The sequence below is a fragment of the Lytechinus pictus genome, chromosome 17 (assembly GCF_037042905.1).
Source record: "Lytechinus pictus isolate F3 Inbred chromosome 17, Lp3.0, whole genome shotgun sequence".
In the NCBI taxonomy this organism is placed as follows: domain Eukaryota; kingdom Metazoa; phylum Echinodermata; class Echinoidea; order Temnopleuroida; family Toxopneustidae; genus Lytechinus; species Lytechinus pictus.
Window position 1 is genome coordinate 17,093,258 of NC_087261.1, and position 20,827 is coordinate 17,114,084.

Consider the following 20,827-nt stretch of genomic DNA (forward strand, 5'->3'; position numbering starts at 1 on the left):
AACAAACAATGTTTTTTCTCCTGTTTGAAAAATAACAGAGATTTGTATCAAACCTCTACATTTAAGCATACCAAGCTAATTACCAAGAGGGTGCTGCTTATCGTGTACAAAATACCAAACAGCACTTCCGCTTCCAAGGGTTATGACCATTAAGCCGTTTATATCATATTGGATGCAGTGGTAAAGGTACAGGTTTTTTCTCTTATGCAAATAATCTGAACCAGACGGTCCCCCTCGATCGGCCCCAAATTGGTTTACCAGTCAAAGCAAGATTATTATTGATTTTCATAATCGGTTACATATTCAGTGCCAAGCCTGGGAACGCATGCTTATTGTCATTCAAATATTCAAAAAGAATAGTACAGACGCCATTACAAATAAGGACATTATATTTAACCACAATCATTCGTGACAATTTCAACGTCTAAGCTTTCCCCGCTATGTTCTTTATGTTTTTCCCGCACCCTAACCCTCTCTGACCCTCCACCTCTTTATGTCTACTCTTCCTCCTTTTTACATCGGTAAACCTGGCAAAACTTTAATGTAAAAAACCAGCCAGACAAAATGGATTGTTATAAAATGATGAATGAGAATAGTGCAGTTTCAATTTGCTCCAGATAATTTGAATAAAAAAATATCTGTCGTTTGATTTCTTTTTAAAAAGCATTCACGGCACACCTCCTACGAATTCGTAAATAGCATTGTTAGGCCGATGAAGACATAATGATATGATGAAATGCCTAACCGTGACATGCAATTCTAATTTAGTCTATGTACATGCGGGGGCTTTTTGACAATTCATTGCATGGGGGTTTAAGACTGGCCATATTTTACCTAGAGCCTAGGGTTAAAAAGGAAAAAGCTTGCGCCAAAATGGCATAAAATGATAAATATGAGATGGTCGGACTTTTTGCTAATCAGCAGACTTCCTCTTAACCTTTTTATTATCTTTGTCATTTTTACCTCTCCCATTATAACCCATGCCATTTTTACCTCTGCCATATAACCCCTGCCATTTTTACCTCTGCCATTTTTACCTCTGCCATTTTTACCTTTGCCATTATTACCTCTGCCATTTTACCTCTACCATTTTTACCTTTGCCATTTTTACCTCTGCAACTTTCGTATACATTCGTAATTTCGAAGCTTCGTTATTCCGAAGATTCGGATATTCCGAAGTATCGTTAATCCGAAAGCGAAATAAGGTTCGTTGTTCAGAAGGTTCGATAATCCGAAAACGAAATAAGGTTCGTTGTTCCGAAGGTTCGTTAATCCGAAAACGAAATAAGGTTCGTTGTTCCGAAGGTTCGTTAATCCGAAAACGAAATAAGGTTCGTTGTTCCGAAGGTTCGTTAATCCGAAAACGAAATAAGGTTCGTTGTTCCGAAGGTTCGTTAATCCAAACACGAAATAAGATTCGTTATTCCCGAATGTTCGTTAATCCGAAAACGAAATGAGGTTCCTTATTCCGAAGGTTCGTTAATCTTAAAAATAAAAAACCGGGAAAGCAGAGGGAAGGCAAGTGTGGTGGTGGTGGGGGAGAAACACCGTTGCTGTTCAATTGTTATGAGGATGGGAAGGCAAGGGCGGCCGAACGAATTTTCGTTTAGGGGGCAAAGCCAAAAATGACACTCGTACGTCAAAATAGGCACTTTAGTGGTATTTTCACCATGAAATTATAATCTGCGTGAAGTCATTGTGTGTTTTATAGTAATTAAGAAGATAAATCCTTTTTGAAGTGACTTCTGATTATGGAAAGAAGTATATTTAGGCTTTATTTTTCATGAGAGAGTATAATGAGTGAGCGGTTTGATAAAATGTTCAAAAGGGGGGGGGCGCGAATTTTTTGTCACCCTTGATTTCCCCGATCGGCAGCTCAAAGTTGATTTTTCATTTTTTTGTTCTTTGAAAGGGTAGTCCTAACAGTCAATAATTAGCTTTATTCTTATAAAATAAGGTAAATATATAATAATATCTTAAGCTTTTTTAAATAATGCGAGCGCGAAGCACGAGCTATCATTTTTTTTATAAATATGATGGGCAATCTGTTTGCGATCTTCAAAACAAAATAACAACTACGAGCAAGAAGCGCGAGCAGAAATTTCAAATATAAGTTCTGACCTGATCTAAAAGGGACGTGTAAAGGAATTTTTGCAGAATAGCAATGAAGTTGTGATACATGTTTCAACCAGGGGCGGCAAAGCCAAAAAGGTGTACTTATATACCAAAACAGGCATTTTGGAGCAAACGGATATTTTCACCATGAGATTATCATCTGTGTAAAGAAGCTGGGTGTTTTGTGGTAATTAAGTTGAGCAAATTTTTTTAATTGATTTCTGATTGATAAGATAAATATTTAGGTTTTATTTTTCGCTAGCAAGCGTAGCGAGCAAGCGGTTTGGAAAAAAAATCAAATCTGAAATTGTAAAACTCGCTTTTTTGTCAATTATGGACCTAATTACTGTTAAAAGGGCATCCTTGTAAGATGTTGCGAACGAATCACGAGCTCAAACTTTTCGAAATTTCACGTATATAGGCCTAATAAGACATGATAATAATAATATTAATAATACTAATAATAATAATGTTGGTTTAATTTACCAACGGAAGCCACTTCAGTTCTGAAAACTGTTCTCCCAGCAGGCCCTGCTATAATCATTACCCCGGCTTTAGCTGGGCTGCCTAGGCGCCCAAAGGAAATCATTTACTAAATGTCTTCCTACCGGGTACCCATTTACCTCACCTGGGTTGAGTGCAGCACAGAGTGGATACATTTCTTACTGAAGGAAATTACGCCATGGCTGGGATTCGAATATACGACCCTCTGTTTCATAGTCAGAAGTCTAATCCACTGGGCCACAACGCCTCACATAAAAAGTAAACATTCCGAGCATTTGTCGTAATCATGAAAAAAATGATTAACATTGTTAACATTAGGCGTAACGATCAATACAAATCTTATTAAAATTTATATTCTTTATTACCATTGTTATTATGATCATCGGTTGGAGTATTATGATCATCATTAGTATTATTTTTATCTTTATTACCAACAGAAGCTCTTATTAAGAATGACATCCCATCCAATACAAATCCTATTATCCGGAGATTACTCGCACGCGACCAACTCACTTAATCCCCTGCATCCTTAAACCATTTGCTTAGGCAGCAATTGCTCAGATAAAATCGGAATTAAGCCTGTGCTTGATCCGGGCGCCTATTCTTAATGCAATACATGCTTTGGCCACAACGCACACATGTATCATTATTACTAGTATTGTATAATATCCTGTTATCTTGTGGATAAATTATATGTTATCTTGTAAGGACAACACCGTTCTTGTTACCGAAATGAATTAATTTCATTTTCGGAAATACGAACTTTCTTTAATTTTCGGATTAACGAACCTTATTTCGTTTTCAGACTAACGACCCTTCGGATTAACGAACCTCATTTCGTTTTCGTACTAACAAACCTTCGGATTAACGAACCTCATTTCGTTTTCGGATTAACGAACCTTCGGAATTACGCCACAAATGTTCGGATTAACGAACCCTTTTTCGTTTTCGGATTAACGAACATCGAGGTATAGGCAATTTACGTGTTTCGGAATTATGAACCTTCGGAATTACGAACCTCCGGAATTACGAAGTGTAACCTGCCATTTTTACCTCTGCCATTATAACCCCTGCCATTTTCACCTCTGCCATTATAACCCCTGCCATTTTTACATCTGCCATTTTAACCTCTGCCATATTTACCTCTGCCATTTTTACCTCTGCCATTATTACCTCTGCCCTTTTTACCTCTGCCATTATAACCCCTGCCATTTTTACATATGCCATTTTTACCTCTGCCATTTTTACCTCTGCCATTTTTACCTCTGCCATTATTACCTCTGCAATTTTTACCTCTGCCATTTTTACACCGAGCCGTTATCTTACCATGCGTAGATGTGATCGTCGGGCAGTCGGCTGTCCACGTGACTTTCTTCCCATGTGTGGCGTTTTCTACGTAACGGTGGAATATATATACATGTATATATATATATATATATATTTAGATTAGATTAAATTTATTATATACATACATACATATGAATGGTGGAAATTATACGTATACAGCAGCTTTGGCAACTCTTAAAATAAATATTGAAATATGTTGTTTAACTTAAATCAAGGTGCCCCATAGCTATCTAACCTATCTAAAAATTGATGGTGCCGAAAAATGTCTCTGACGGCTATCAACCTGGCTTCCCAGCTTTGAACGCCGGTGCCTTAAACATTAGACCACAAAGCCGTGTCAGTTGCTAGGACGATCCCGATCCGATTGACCGTCAGATAAACAGATTTTCGACACCAGCAATATATATTTCAACTATGTGTTTCCAAGGATATTTATCATTATCATCATTTCACAATAAAATTAAAATATCAGAACGAGCAGGCGGGAATCCAGCTTCAGATATGATCCAACAAATCATTTTAGGGGCCCAATTATAATTATGTCTGAGGACAATAAAGACTCTACTATGCTTGTGCATGGGTCCATACATTTCTTTGTCATAGTTGATGCTGGATACGCTAGTGATGAGATAGACTGCGTTATGAACAAGCTACAAAATATGTTTATTGTTGTGTAGTACGGGGTTCTAACAATTATATATTCCTAGTACTCTTAAACAGAGGCAGCCCAGCAGACATGTTATCAGGTTGTGAACTTACTGGCCAACTCCCAGTTTTTAATGACTTAAAGCCTTGTTACATTCTGTGTAACATTCCATGCAAATCAGTAAAGGCACATCAATATTCATATAAATGTAAATCAACTAACAAAGTATAACTGAATATTCAAATTAAAAAAAATATATACGAAGAGCTCACTTGCAAGAGGGGTTAGGTCCATTTTTCATCAAATTTGATTTTTATGTCTCAATGTATATATTTTTAGTAGCTCTACAAGATGATACCAAAGAAAAGTTGAAATTCCTAATAAAAAGTGAACTAAAATGGCAAAGAAATTCACTTTTTTTTCAAAAGGGGTTATGTCCATTTCAGTTTAGTTGCAAAAGGGGTTAGGTCCACACATTTTTTTTTTTGAAAAGAATATCTTTAAAAATATGAAAACAGGTAATTTTTTTTAATACCCAATTTCATGTTCTCATGGTAGGGTATCATGAAAATTCAGTTTCGCATAAGAATATTGCAATATGGGAGATTTTTTTTTAGTGTACCTAACCCCTTGTGCAACTAAACTCTTCTGAAGAACTCATTTGTCAAATGGGGTTAGGTCAATTGTTCATAAGTTATATCGTTTTCTGTCTCCAAACCTCTAAATTTTTAGTCACTCTGATGATACCAAAGACAATTTGAAATTCAAATGAAAACGTGAATGAAAGTGGCAAAAAAATCACCTTTTTAATCAAAGGAGATGGATCCATTTGAGTTTACTTGCAAAAGGGGTTAGGTCCACAGTGATAATTTTTTTTAATATATAGAAAAAAATGGAGACAGGTAGAGTTCTTTCATACCCAATTATATATTCACATGATAGGGTGTACAACATGACAATTTTGTTTCTTATATGAATATTGCAATAAAGTGAGAATAAAAACATGGTTTTTCGGTAACCCAACACATGCTCCGACGACGATTGCTCCGGTGACAAATGCTCCCCAAAATGCGACATTTGCTCCACGATATTTGCTCCTCGACATTTGTTCCGCCGACATTTGCTCCGCTGACATTTGCTCCGCCGACAGTTGCTCCACCGACAATTGCTCCGCCGACTATTGCTCCGCCGACATTTGCTCCGCCGACTATTGCTCCGCCGACAGTTGCTCCGCCGACAGTTACTCCACCGACAGTTGCTCCACCGACAATTGCTCCACATTTAGCGACAAATGCTCCGGCGACAAATGCTACCCGAACGACACATGCTCCGGCGATAATTGCTCCGCCTGTAGGGACAAATGCTCCGCTGACAATTGCTCCACATGTATAGACAAATGCTCCGACGATAATTGCTCCGTACACAATTGCTCATTCGACAGTTTCTCGGCATGTTGCTTTAAAAAAATAAATATAAGACCTAAATAAAATACCTGCGACAAATGCTCCTCGAATAACAATTGCTCTGCTCACGATTGCTCTACCGACAGTTACTAGGCCTAAATGAAGACAAGACATTTGCTATGACGAAAATATTTGTTACATCCTTTTGTGTTACATACTTTTTTGTCGCTGATGTGGTTTACGGTACACCATGTGGAGTGTTATAGAAACAGTGGATAGAAGAAGAGAAGAAATGGATAGGCGAGAAAGTGGATATTTGAGAGTATTCTTTCTTGAAAGTAGTCCTGAAAAGGACTGTAAACCAGGAAAGTTTGATGAGTTGAGAACAGCTTGAGTAGTAGAGCTGATGAGGAGATGCTGGCTTGAGTCGGCGAGTAGAGATGATGAGTAGTAGAGAGACTCGACGTTTCGGACAGGTTAACTGTCCGTCTTCAGGAGTGAAGACGGACAGTTAACCTGTCCGAAACGTCGAGTCAAAATCTTGGTCAAAATTGAATGAAAATGGACGATCTTGGTGTATGATTAGTGAAAATGAAATCTCTTTGGATGAATTTTCACTTGATCTGCAACGACTTTTTGCTACTGCTCTAATTTCACACTGTCTAATTCAGGTCACGTACGTGAACCGCCTATAGGCTATGCATCAACTCAGCGGAGCCCGCCATTATAAAAGCCCTCTCGCGGTAGGTCGCCTAACAATCTTGTTTGCGACACTTACGAGCATCTTCTTGCTCACTCTCCAAAATGTATGCGATATTAAAATCCTAAAAACTAATTAAATCGTTTAAATTTAGTAAGACTATGAATGTTTATCATTTATATTGACTATCGGTGTATCAACCTATATCGAAACTATAAGCAAGTGTGTGTAAGAAGGCGAATTACCAGTCATTTTGATGAGTGATACAATATGCCAAAATTTATGAAAATATAGCGTAAATTTTATATAGCATTTCAAAATCCTTATTTTCAATATCCCCATAATTTTTTGTTGTTTAAAAAAATATCTTATTACATTAACTATAATTTTTCCAACCTGATAACGTTGGTAGCTTATTTTCTCCATCATTCATAAGAAAATTTCAGGCCTTCAAAATCAGGTTATTTTTTGTTATATTTCTAAAAGAAAATAGTTAGATTCGAACTACTATACCATTGTTCTCCCGAAGAAGGGTTATCATCTCATAATTTTGTGTATATCATACATAACATTAAATATTACGAGTGTAGCAATCAATGTTGGATAACATTTTTCACGATGAGTTACGTAATGAACAGACAAATCAAGTTCATTCTTAGCACGCGAGCCGCAGAATGCTAAATTTTAGCGTGTGCAGACGGGGCTGATCGCCCTGGCTGTCCGTTCAGATTATCCAGTCCGATACTGGAGTCAGGTGGTATATTTCACGTACCTTTTCCCCTCGCGATGACCACTGTGCAGTTTTAGTGTTTTATTTTGATACTCAGTCTATGAAATTCATACTTTACCGATGTCTAAAAATGCTCGGAATATACCTGACACATAAATTATTTCATTTTCGGTGATTATTATTTCTTTCCTTAATTACAAAAAGTCAAATTGATGTCAATAATGTGTAACATTGACTGTATAGTTAAAAATATAGGTTTGGGAAATATCGTGTTAAGTTTGTCCAATGTCATCAGCATCTCGGTATATGTTAAACAGAAAATATAAAACAACTATATGTTTTGTAAATTCCACGACCGCCTACACCATTATGGAACATATGAAGCCGACCTGCATGACCGCCGGGGGGGGGGGGGGCACTCAAATTATTTGTTAAAATGAAAGTAATATCAATATTTATAAGGACCTTCAATATGCCTATTACCAGGCTCTTGTGATTATAAATTATAATCATGGTGAGTTGGGGGAGTAAAAAGGGTTGGATGAAATAGATTGGGGAGGGGTCGAGGCCGAGAGAAAAAAAGAATTAAGGGGCCAAAAGGAGATTACAGGCCGGTAGAATGACAGAGGGGCAAATATTAATAGGGCAAGCTTTATTTGAGGAGAGCTTGACCATAACAGGAGGGAAGGAATAATACAAGACAGTGGAAATTTAAATAGGGAGAGCTGATCTTTGAGATATATAATGGCACGAACGCAAAAACAAAGAAAGAGAGAACAGGGAGATATAGGAGGAAAGGAGAAGCCCTTGCAATTAAAATATATCAAACAGGCACTTGTCTGGGGCGGCAGTGAGCACGGTGAGATGATGATTATTCCCCCCCTCCCTCTACCACCTAGTCAGTCTCAGTAGCAGAGAATGGGGGCCAATGGGACCAGCAGAAAATTGACTGATTGGTTGATGAATTGATTGTGTTTAGCCAGATTGGCTAATAAAATCAATTTATTGACTGTATTGAATACAGTCACCAAAATAAAATACAGTAGCATTAAAATCAGTAATCTCGGACAGCTGGAAATCTTATAGTAGGATCCCCATTATGATAAAAGGTAAAATCTTAATATTTACACGATAAAAACATGAATTACTATTAGAAATAAGACAGATAAAGGGATGGTATATACAAAAGGAGGAGGAGGAAGAGGAACTGGATTGAGAGCCGAAAGGCTTCTCCAATCTTCCCTCCGTTTTCAATACAGAAACTACATTTTTTTAATTCTTAAAATTAATAAACTACTGTTAGAATTTTTTTTCTTAAAGTGCTTTAGATTGCATGGCCGAAAGTCTAAAAACGAGACATTTCTCGCAAAGTGCCAATCAGCCCAGGTCATTACGAAATTATGTTTTGCTTTCTTGCAATGGTTATAGGGACTATCCGCCGAATCACGAGAGCCTGGTTTATCGCAGTTGTATGATTCAAAATTGTTGTAAATATTGCCATCATTTTTATTTTAACAAATCAGGAGCCGCCATGTCGTCTTCATGTCCCAGTTCGTGGAGGCAGCCGTGGAATTTACAAAGTTTACAGTCATTCTGTGATCTGTTTAACATACAGTGAGATACTCATGACATTGGGCAAACTTAACACGATATTTCCCAAGCCTTGACAATTCTTTCATTTTTAACTAGAGTATATACAGTCAATGTACACATTCTTTACCTATAAGATTGACTTTTTGTGATTCATGCAGGTCGAAAGAAATAATGATTCTCGAAAATGAAATCATTCATGTGTCAGGTATATTAGAGCATTTTTAGATATCGGTAAACTATTCATTTTACAGATTAAGTATCAACATTAAGCACTATAAAACTGGACAGTGGTCATCGCAAGGGGAAAAGGTACGTGTAATATACCACCCGAAACCAGCATGACCAGTATGGGACTAGATAATCCCGTCCGACACACTAGGGATCAGCCCCGTCTGCGCACGCAAAAATTTATCATTCTGCGGCTCGCGTGCCAAGAATGAATTTGATTTTTTCTCTTCATTGCAAAACTCATCGTGAAAAAGATTATCTAACATGGATTACTACACTCCTGAAATGAATTGTTATGTATCATTTACACAACAATACGAGATGATAACCCTCCTTCGGGCGTACAGTTGGTATAGTAGTTCGAATCTAACAATTTTCTGTTAGAAATATAATAAAAAATTAACCTGATTTTGAAGGTCTGGCATTTCCTCATAAAGCCGAGAAACAGTAATCTATTAACGTTATCAGGTCGGGAAAATTCTGGTTAATGTAATAAGATATTTTTTAAAACAACAAAAAATTATGGGGATATTGAAAATAAGGATTTTGAAATGCTATATAAAATTTACGCTATATTTTCATAAATTTTGGCACTTTGTATCACTCATCAAAATGACTGATAATTCGTAATATAACCGGCAATTGCCTTTAAATTCGGTATGAGTTTGTACACCGATAGTCAGTGTAAATGATAAACATTCATAGCCTTACTAAATTTGAATAAATCCATCAGTTCGTAGGATTTTAATATCGCAGACATTATGGAGATTGAGCCAAACGATGCTAACAGGCGTTGCTAACAGGGTTGCTAGGCCCGAAAATCCGATTAAGCTCCGCCCACTTTTTACACTGAGTTGGAGGGATTCACGTACGTGAGGTTCGTCTACAGTCAGTTCGTCTAATGACCATTTCGTCTAATTGCCAGTCAGGCTAAACCAATTCCGTCTAATATCCACTTGGTCTAATATTACTTGGTCAATATGATCAGATGATTAAATGATTTACTCATCAACCCTTTTTTGCCATTTGATAAAATGAGAAATAAGACTGACCGGCAGTTATCAAATTGATAGTAGACCGAGAGAGTTAGCACATGTGGTAACTGTGATGTTAACAAAATGCTTGTATATCAATTGATAATAAGCCCCTTTTTATTCAATTCAAATTAAAAACAGTTATCACATAAAACTATTTATGTCTCTTAGATGAAGAATTCAAACTGAATTGAAATCGAAACTGCCCCGTTTCTCGAAAACCCTTCATTAAACCCAATACGCGCATACCTCCTTATTAATGTTCATTTAGGCTGTTGCATATGGTTTGTGTATTACTTCCTTTTAGGGCGCTTTCATCCTCCCTTCTGGTTCTTTCTCTCGGCCCTGAGGAAGGATTGGGCACTCACTGATACCCTGCTTCAGCAGTCAGCGCTGGGAATCCCCATCAAAAGGAGGAAGCGGAGGACGTATGTCCAACACCAGCGCAGGCTGAATGTTCTCTGCCAGCGATATGACGTAGATGGTGACTGAGAGCCATCGGGCCAACCATTAACATCAGCAATGATGGGCATGAGCAGGTGCAATAGAGCAAGCATTGTGTACACCACAGATAACATGTGAACACTGATTAAAGCTTCATTAATTAAGATCTTTGCTCTATGAAGTTTTTGGACAATTTTATTTTCCGGGGGGGGGGGGCTATACTATAATCCCTTTACACCATCCCTACGTAAATGCAGATCTCGCTGGCCATGACGCAGTGGGAACTGCTACAGCGTTAGCTATATTAAGAACTGTCATCAACGTGGCATAGTTTGCGATGCAAGCATTCTGTTTAAATGCTGGTGATATCAATTTCTAACTCCAAAAGTAATTCATGCATGACCAAACCAAACAAGATTTTTAACCAAAACAAATTTCTCCCAGGCTAACACCAGGCAGATTTTAAACGTCATTAGTCATTGTTAGATGAACTTAATTTTGCAATGAAAGGAAAAAGTTAAAACAGATTAAACAATGAAATACATAGGTCTTATAATAGATGACAAGTCGAAATAGAAAATACACTCTTATAAAAAATAGGTTAAATTTTGCATGTTTACCGATGTTACACCTGGAGCACATTTAAAGCAGCAACTTACATGTAGCACCTTTCAGAAGAAGGGTTCAAAACTAAACATCTGAAGGTGCAAAGTAGGTACAAAAATGCACCTTTAAAGATGCTCATAGTGTGACATTGTTCTGCACCTTTCATATTAATGAAAATAATGATATTAAAGGTGTTAAGTTGAACCTATTTTACTTGGCGTGTATACAAATAATACGTGCAGATCTATACCCTGGTAGCAGATAATGTTTTAATAACATTTCGAAAAGGTCTCACTTGTGTTTTCCAAATAATGTTTTGTAATATTGTTTTTATAACATTAATACAACATTTTAATCGTCGCGTTTAACATTTTAATAATTTTCTGACCAAAATGTTCTTATGCTGAAAGAAAATAAGCAATGGTTTTTAAACATCATTATAACTTTTCAAAAAAAAATGCAAAGAAATTTTAATAACATTTTAAAAATATTATTGCTAAACGTTATATAAAAATGTTTCCCTAACCATACATATAACCATATATTTCGACATTTTTTTTTCGTAACCTTTACCTAACACTATTATAATATTTTGTAGAATGTTTTTGTGCTAGCTGGGTAGCTTTCAATAGCTATGTTGAATACATCGTATAAACATTACAAATATATCATTCACCCTTGCTATGTGTAGTACGGGGAAATTGCTTTAAATGTTTTTAAAAGAAAATTTTTGAGATTGCTAATAAAAAAGATCTGCACGAACTGTCACTGGTATTTTTTTTATTGTGAGACAAGTAGAGGAAGAAACCTACTGCAGATTTGTTTTTCTTGGCCAAGTATCAGTTAAAGACTATATTACTTTTTGACCACCCTAATGTTTTAATGTATTGACTGTCTTACACATATACATCAATGTCACGAAAAATTGATTTTTTTTTCGTCACATTTTTTACTACTAGAAAGGCAAATTCCCTCAATGTAGTTTTACCAAATCCGGGTTTAGAATTATTTAGATAGTTGTTCAGACATGCCCTCCATTATGATTGAAACAGGCATCCCTATCATTGCCTATGATCTTCAAAATCCTAATTAAAAGCAACTTAACGATTCCTTTAATAACCTATCTTAAGCTATACTTATTTTTACATTTATCTTGATATTTGAATGGTTTCATATCCCCCGGTTCCATGGATGCAAAATTATGTATACCATAATGATATTTTTGCAATCTATTATTTTATTTTATTTTTTACAGATATAAGCCTCATACATGCAATGTATTTACTCATCTTAGTTTATTTCACGTATATATTGTTAACAGTGATAACAACCCAGCTAATATTTTGTTAAGATTATTCACTTTTTTAAACGCTGTACTTATACATGTTATATGCGAAATTTATTTTTGGTAGTTTTATACCCATGTACTTACACTTCATATGTTTGGTTTTTACAATAATTTTGACAAGCATTTGGCCTGTTGGCATAGCGTGATGAGTTCATGTTTTTGCTGTATATGCTTTCTATTTTTTTTTCTTTGTCATATTGTAAATTATTTTCGACCTTGTTTTCTATTTTGTTTTATAAACTGTGTTGGCTAGGTTTTGACATAATGTCGGAAAAATAACTTTGTAAAAGAAAGTGAAAAAGTTTGTTTTCTTTTAAAAAGTCGTTCATTGTCATTTGTCATTGTATGTAGTTCTCAACCTTTATGCATGATCATATTTTAACATATTATTTTGTTGCAGTTTGAGGTTAGTTCAGTGTGATCAATCAATGCATATTCTTTGAATGGCTCCAAGGCACGTCCTCAGCAAGTCTGTAAAAACTAATTTTTTAGAGGAGAGTTTTTTTTCACACTGCACGTAATTGAATGGAAAAAAAAAAAAAAAAAATGGAGTGAAAGTGACAGGAAACACCTTTCTAACAAGATTGTAAAACTTTATTAGTTTTCAATTCTATTAGAGGGGCTAGGAAAAAGTTAGAAGAATAAACAGTGAAAACAGACCAAAATAGCATTAGAGCGAGAAGAAAGAGATATAGGAGAAGAAGGGAGAGGGTGTAAAAGGAATGGGAACAGAAGTTACTAGGAATGCAGAGAGAGAGAGAGAAATTCGAAAACAGGAGGAGAGAGGGACGGGGGAGAAGGTGGTTTTCAAGGAAAGAAAGGGAGAAATAATCGAGATAAAAACGCTGATGGGAAATTTAATTTGAGCAAAACTATTTCGTTCCGCTGAGCAATTCAATTAGGAATATTAAAAATATATAAAATAATAATAATGACCATACAGCTTTGGAGAAGAAGCGTTGTTGTTGCAAAAAGAGCAATACTTTTTCGGTAGATGGCATTTTCGGTGGAGCTATTATCAGAGGAGCATTTGTCCCTACATGCGGAGCAATTGTCGGCGGAGCAAATGTCGGTGGAGCAAATATTGGTGGAGCAATTGTCGCCGGAGCATGTGTCGTTCGGGTAGCATTTGTCGCCGGAGCATTTATCGCTAAATGTGGAGCAATTGTCGGCGGAGCAACTGTCGGCGGAGCAATTGTCGGCGGGGCAAATATCGGTGGAGCAAATGTCGGCGGAGCATTTGTCACCGGAGCAATCGTCGCCGGAGCATGTGTCATGGATTCGGTTTTTCTCGGAATGGTCCAAAGTGGACCTAACCCCTTTTGCAACTAAAATCTTTATACAGTGCGTCCCACAAAAAACGAAACCGAGATTTATCGATGATTTATCACATCTTAATCACAAATACAATAGACAAATGACCTACCATTTTAAAGCTTAGAATCTCCTCTTTCATCTGGTATTACTTAGATAATTCCTCATTCACGCATGAGTGAGCAAAAACAATTTGAAGAAACGATACCAAAAACTCATTTGGCGGGCCGTATCTGGATTTTAAAAATAAAACCACATGACTAAAAAGTTCAATATCTGCTCTTTAATTTGATACCTCAATTACAGAAAATAACAAAGTTCTGGTTATTTGAAATAAGGCTTGAATTTCAATAATTTCATAAAATAAAGAGGTTTTACAGGCTAGCGTTCAAACTCTCTCGACATTCCGTTTTGTTGACGATCAGCCATGCATTAAGTCTTTTGTTACCGTGCGATAGCTTCTGTGGGAAACCAGTGAAAACACGTTTATTTAATGAAATTATGGAAATACAAGCATTGTTTCGAGGGATCATAACTTTTTTACTTCGTGACCATTTTCTGTGATTAAGGTATCAAATAAAAGAGCAGATATTGAACTTTTCAGTCATGTGATTTTCTCTTTGAAATTCAGATACCCCCCGCCAAATGAGTTTTTGGTATCCTTTCTTCAAATTGTTTTACTCACTCATGCGTGAATGAGGAATTATATAAGTAATATCAGATGAAAGAAGTGATTCTAAGCTTTACATTGGTAGGTCATTTGTCTATTTTATTTATGAATAAGTTATGATAAATCATCGCTAAATCTCGGTTTCGTTTTTTCTGGGACGCACTGTATATTGACTATTAAAAATATATGCAAATTATTATCTAAGCTTGAGTGCATCAACTAAACAATATAACCAATTAGTGGAGGTGGAAGGAGAGGGAGAGTGAGGAAGAGAGAGGGGGGGGGGGAGTGAAGAAAGCTGTATGAAGGATGGTGGAATGATTTAATACAAAATAACCTTATGTGAGGAGTGTACAGCAGTTAGTGTATACATAAGAGTGAGCTGTACATATAGAATAGAAAGTTAGGATGAAAAGGGTGAATATAAATGAGGGATGTTCTATTAGAAAAGGGGGATGATTCCTGAATAAGAGTGGAAAGAAATAAAAGTACAAAATCAATCCCTACATTCGTATTGATGTTTAATATACATGTATTATTGTTTATTACATGCACTTTGCATTTGATTATATGATTTGTGGAGAAATATTGAATAAACTTTCCTTGAAAAAAAAAAACAGTCCGCATCTACAAATGGTCTGTATATCTCCAAGCAGCCTGTAAACACATTAAAGCACATTGGTAAACATGTATAAACAAAAAGTATTCTAGCACTCAGACTTGATGAAATTCGACTGAAGCAAGTTTCGATCCAGGTGGAATTATAGGCGGATGGTGCGGATGCCGGAGGACGCCGACATGTGCAGACACTAGCGTAACTTATCCGTATCGTCCGTAAGTCATCCGTAAGTCGTCCCTGACATGTGTTAGCGGATGGGCTTATCCGTATGTTATACCCGTAACACCCGTAACTAATCCGCATCGTCCGCAGAATATAGGTAACTTAAAGTTCAAATTTCCGTTATCGAACAGTCACACGACCATGTTACGGACCTGCGGATGCCTGGGTATGTTTGGTTTATAAAAAGTGCGTAATTTTTACCCCCAATTACGAAAATTCGAGCAAAAGTTACCTATTCTGCAGACGATACGGACTATTCACGGATGTTATGGAGTATTTATGGATTTTACGTATGAATAAAGGATGTTACGGGTAAAACATGCGGATGAGCCCATCCGCTGCGAACCCGCTGACACATGTCACGGACGACCTACGGATGTAACGGATGACTTACAGACGATACGGATAAGTTACGCTCATGTCTGCGCATAACAGCTTCCTCTGGCGTCTGCACTATCCGCATATAAACCCACGTGGATAGGAAATTTGCTTTGAACAGTCGCATTTCATCAAGTCTGAGAGCTAGAATATTTTTTATTGACAAATAATAATAATAATATAGAGTATTTATAAAGCGCCAAATCCACATTGATTATGTGCTCAAGGCGCTGACTTATACTTGGTATATTATTATTACACCGGCTGTAGCTAAGCGGCCATATAGGCGCTAAAGCGTTCAAGGAATAAATCCTACCGGGTACCCATTCACCTCACCTGGGTCGAGTGCAGCACAATGTGGATACATTTCTTGCCGAAGGAAATTACGCCATGGCTGGGATTCGAACCCACGACCCTCTGTTTCAAAGTCCGAAGACTAATCCACTGGGCCACAACGCTCCACAAATGTTGGCCATAATGTGATTTGATATATTTACATACTGTTTGTAGATATACAGACTTTTTTTCTTCAAAGAAAGTCTTTATTTTTTTCCACAAATCATGTAATCAAATGTAAAAAAACATTTAGTACATTACAAAAAATATGATGCATGTATAGAAAACAAAATAAAGAAAAGCAAAATTCAAATAAGTTCGATGTGCAGTTGTACAATAAACTTCTTTTGTTGCGTGTTCATAACGCGTTCTATCCGGCATACTGACATTTCAATTTCTTTTGTAATGATGAAAACAATAAATACAAATTTAAACACCTAGTAGAAAATATAGAATATAAAGTATCAACATTAAATGCCGTATACAAAATCAGTAAGAGATTATTATTTCCCTTTTGAGTGTGCATTTTTGACAATCATCCAAAAATCGACGAGTGAGGGGGCAATCCGAATATTAATGTTTCACATGCAACTGTAGTTGACACAAATTGTGTTTTCATTGAAAATCGGGTGCAGTATGTACCCCGCAGGAAAGTGTTTGGAGACAAGGGTTAAGATTTCCCCCCCATATTTGTTTTCACATTTACACTGAATGGCTGACTGAACCATGTGATATTTCTACTGCGGTTTATTTTTTTTCTTTCCATTCCTCTCTGGCTCTTGGTGTCTTCTTTCCTTCTATTTTATATCATCGTCATGCCCCTTATATTCTTGAGAGCATCGTTGAAGGGGAGCCGTATTTCGGTATGCGTCCTCGACGATTGCGTGACTCTACCGCGACGGGATTTGTTTGATGATGGCAGGGGGGGTTGTTGTTGTTGTTGAATATGATGGCGCTCTTCAATCTCTCCAGATTATACGCGCCAGTCATTTTCGTAAGTAGGTCGTCGTCGGCAAAGGCGGTCCATACGACGTTAAACAATTGGTGACGATTATATGACATATTAATATAGATTAGTCACCCATCCACCTATTATATTAGTAGGTCCTACAAGATTAAACATCTTCGAGGAATAACACTTCAATGCAAATAGAGAAATTAAATATTGCGCGTGCTAAATGATTTTTCGTGAAAAAGGGCACACCAGCTAACCAATCGGCTACTAGTTATATATTTATAGAATTTCTTAAAATATTCGTCAAATAACTATTCAAATGTGAAATCACATACAATTCCACGTCCTTCTTATTATTTTGTCGTGTCTTTTCTTAGTTTCTTATTAATAAAAATTTTAAATCCTTCTTCTATGTCTTGTGTTTGAACGATCTCATTGCCGTTAACATCACAATGTGAGGGAATCCATTCAAAATTAATACAGATATCTTTCAAACTGAGTTTATGAATTTTAAATAAAATTTCATTAACAATGGTGCATTTTATGAAATATGAATCAATCACATTCAGTGCTGACAAAGAGTCGCAAAAAATTACAACTGAACATTGTTTATCAAAGGAGTCTAACCACTCAAGTGCCATTAAAATGGCCAAGAGTTCCGCTCTCATGATACTTACATTGGATAACCTGAAATACTTTTTTATTTTAAATTGAGGAACATAAAATGCTGCCCCCGTTCTAAAATTTTCCTGTTTGGATCCATCAGTATATATATGTAAATAACCATTCAACACAATTCCAATTCTTTCTAGAACGATAGCTTTCATCTCGGCCGTTAGTTAGCATATCCTTTTTTCTAATTATACGATGAGCACAAAACGACACAGGAGGGCGGGACAAACGCCATTTCGGGATTCTTGTTAATAAGTTGTCTTGCTTTTCTACAAGTACCTCATCACTACAGGCTCGAAGTTTGAAAGGTCTTTCCCCTTCCTTCCATTCGTATCTGTTCGTATGTTCATTAAAAATTTCTCTACTTGGATGGCATGACGTGCTAAACAACAAATAATATCTAAATTTATCATTAAACAGTTTTCTCCGAAGATACAACGGTAATTTACCAGTGAAAACTTGTAGAGACTCTAATGATACATTGTATATCGTTCCTGTAATGATTTCCAAAGCTCTATATTGTATAGAGTCAAGCTTTTTCTTAAGAGATGTACAGGCAGAATCATACATTTTACTTCCATAGTCTAAAACAGATAAAATAAGACCTTTGTATATCATCATCAAAATTTCATACCTATTCCCCCAGGACGTACCCGAAACGCAACGTAATGAATTTAATATATTCTTACATTTATCAATAATCGCATTAATGTGGCTAGACCAGGTTAGTTTCGAGTCTAACCAGATACCAGGAATTTTGAACTGCTCACAATGAGGCAAAACATGCCCATTTATTTTCAAAGTAATATCTTTCTTTTGTTTTTTGGTAAAAACTAAAACTACAGACTTTGTGTGAGAAATATTTAATTTCCATCTCCAGCACCAGATTTCGATTTCATGGAGGGCTTCTTGCAGCTTTTGGCGAACCAGATCTAAGTTTGAGCTAGTTAACCAAATCGCGATATCATCTGCATAACATGATAGTTTTACTCCACTTTCTTTAATCTTTGAGTCATTTAACATCAATGTAAAAATAGCAGAACTTAATGAGCTCCCTTGCGGGATTCCGTGCTCCAATACATACTTTCTGACATACTATTGTTAACTTTCACGTTACAATATCTATTTCTTAAGAAAGCTCTAATAAAGAAAAATGATTTTCCACTAAAATCTAACATTGACAATTTTTTCAAGAGACCTCCTTTCCATAACGAATCATACGCCTTTTCCAGGTCTAGAAAAACTGCCACGGTATATTTTTTCTCCTTCAATGCTAAATGAACATATGTTTCAATCCTGACTAAATGATCTTTGACGCTACGATATTTGCGGAATCCTGATTGAAGTGGGTTTAACGTCTTCTTATTATCTAAAAACCAATTCAGACGGTTTTTAATCATTATCTCCATGACTTTAAACAGGGTTGATAATAAAGAAATAGGTCTATGGGACGACACTAAACTAGGATCCTTTCCAGGTTTCAAAATAGGTATTTGAACAACTTCATACCACTGACAAGGGAAATGTGAAGTTTTCCATATGTCGTTGTACAGATTTAATATGACATCAAGCGCTATTTGGGGTAAGTTTTAAACATAATCGCATGAATATTATCCTTACCTGGCGCTGAGTTTTTCAAATCTTGTAAAACATTCTTCATTTAATTCATGTTAAAATCGTCATTAATGCAGTCATCATTCGACATTTCTTTACATAAATTATCTTCATTTTCACCATCATCATGATCATTATTATACAAAGATCTGTCAATAGACTTGAAAAAACGGGCGACCGCATTAGCCTTATCTTTAGATTCACTAGTCCAGATGCTGGACCTTCGAGATTTTGTTTTCCTCCACACACTGCGCTCTAACCACTGTTCGCTTTTCCCATTGATCGCGCGATCCCCAAATTGACCTTCGAGATTTTGTTTTCCTCAACACTGCGCTCTAACCAATGTTCGCTTTTCCCATTGATCGCGCGATCCCCAAATTTACCCTCCAAATTTACCCTCCTACCGGTAGGAGGGTAAATTTGGGGATCGCGCGATCAATGGGAAAAGCGAACAGTGGTTAGAGCGCAGTGTGTGGAGGAAAACAAAATCTCGAAGGTAGGAGGGTAAATTTGGGGATCGCGCGATCAATGGGAAAAGCGAACAGTGGTTAGAGCGCAGTGTGTGGAGGAAAACAAAATCTCGAAGGTCCAGCATCTGGACTATAGATTCACTAATGGTATTGCCGTCAACGATTAAATTGTGGAAAATATGAGTGTTCATTGCGCTATCTCTCATTCCTTTTACTTGTTTCCATACTTTTCCGATATCTGTAAATCTATTAATTTTACCGCAGTATTTAGACCAATAGTCATATCGTGCTCGCCGTTGCACCTTCTGAGCAAACGCTTTCTTTTTCAAGTATAGTTGAACATCATTTCTATCGTAATATCTTCGTAATCTGTTTTTAATATGATTTCTCTCCGCCACCGCTTTTTGACATGCTTCGTTCCACCAGGGAGTTATTTTACCTCTGTTTTCTCCTCCTATTCGCACTCGACGAATACACCTCTTCGAAGCATTCAAGATTACCTTAACTATTATATCATATCGTCCTTGAATATCCAAATTACATGCCGAGTAATGTCTCTTGTAATTTAGATTAAGTAATTCATTTTTAATTGCTTTTCTATACTCTTCCCAGTTTACGTTTCTAAAACTCCATCTAAAACCTATATCTGCGTTTTCTTTAATATTTACGTTATTTGTCTGTATTAATTTGATCACGATTGCATTGCGATCGCTGCCAAAGTTATTGGTCAATACTTGCCACTCCATACTACAAGCTAGTTCCTTGGAGACTATAGATAAATCCAACATGGACTAAGAACCAAAGTGCGGGTCTAGTATTGTTGGTGATCCGTCATTGAGTAATGCTAGATCATTAAGCTCCATGAAAGATTCAACAGTT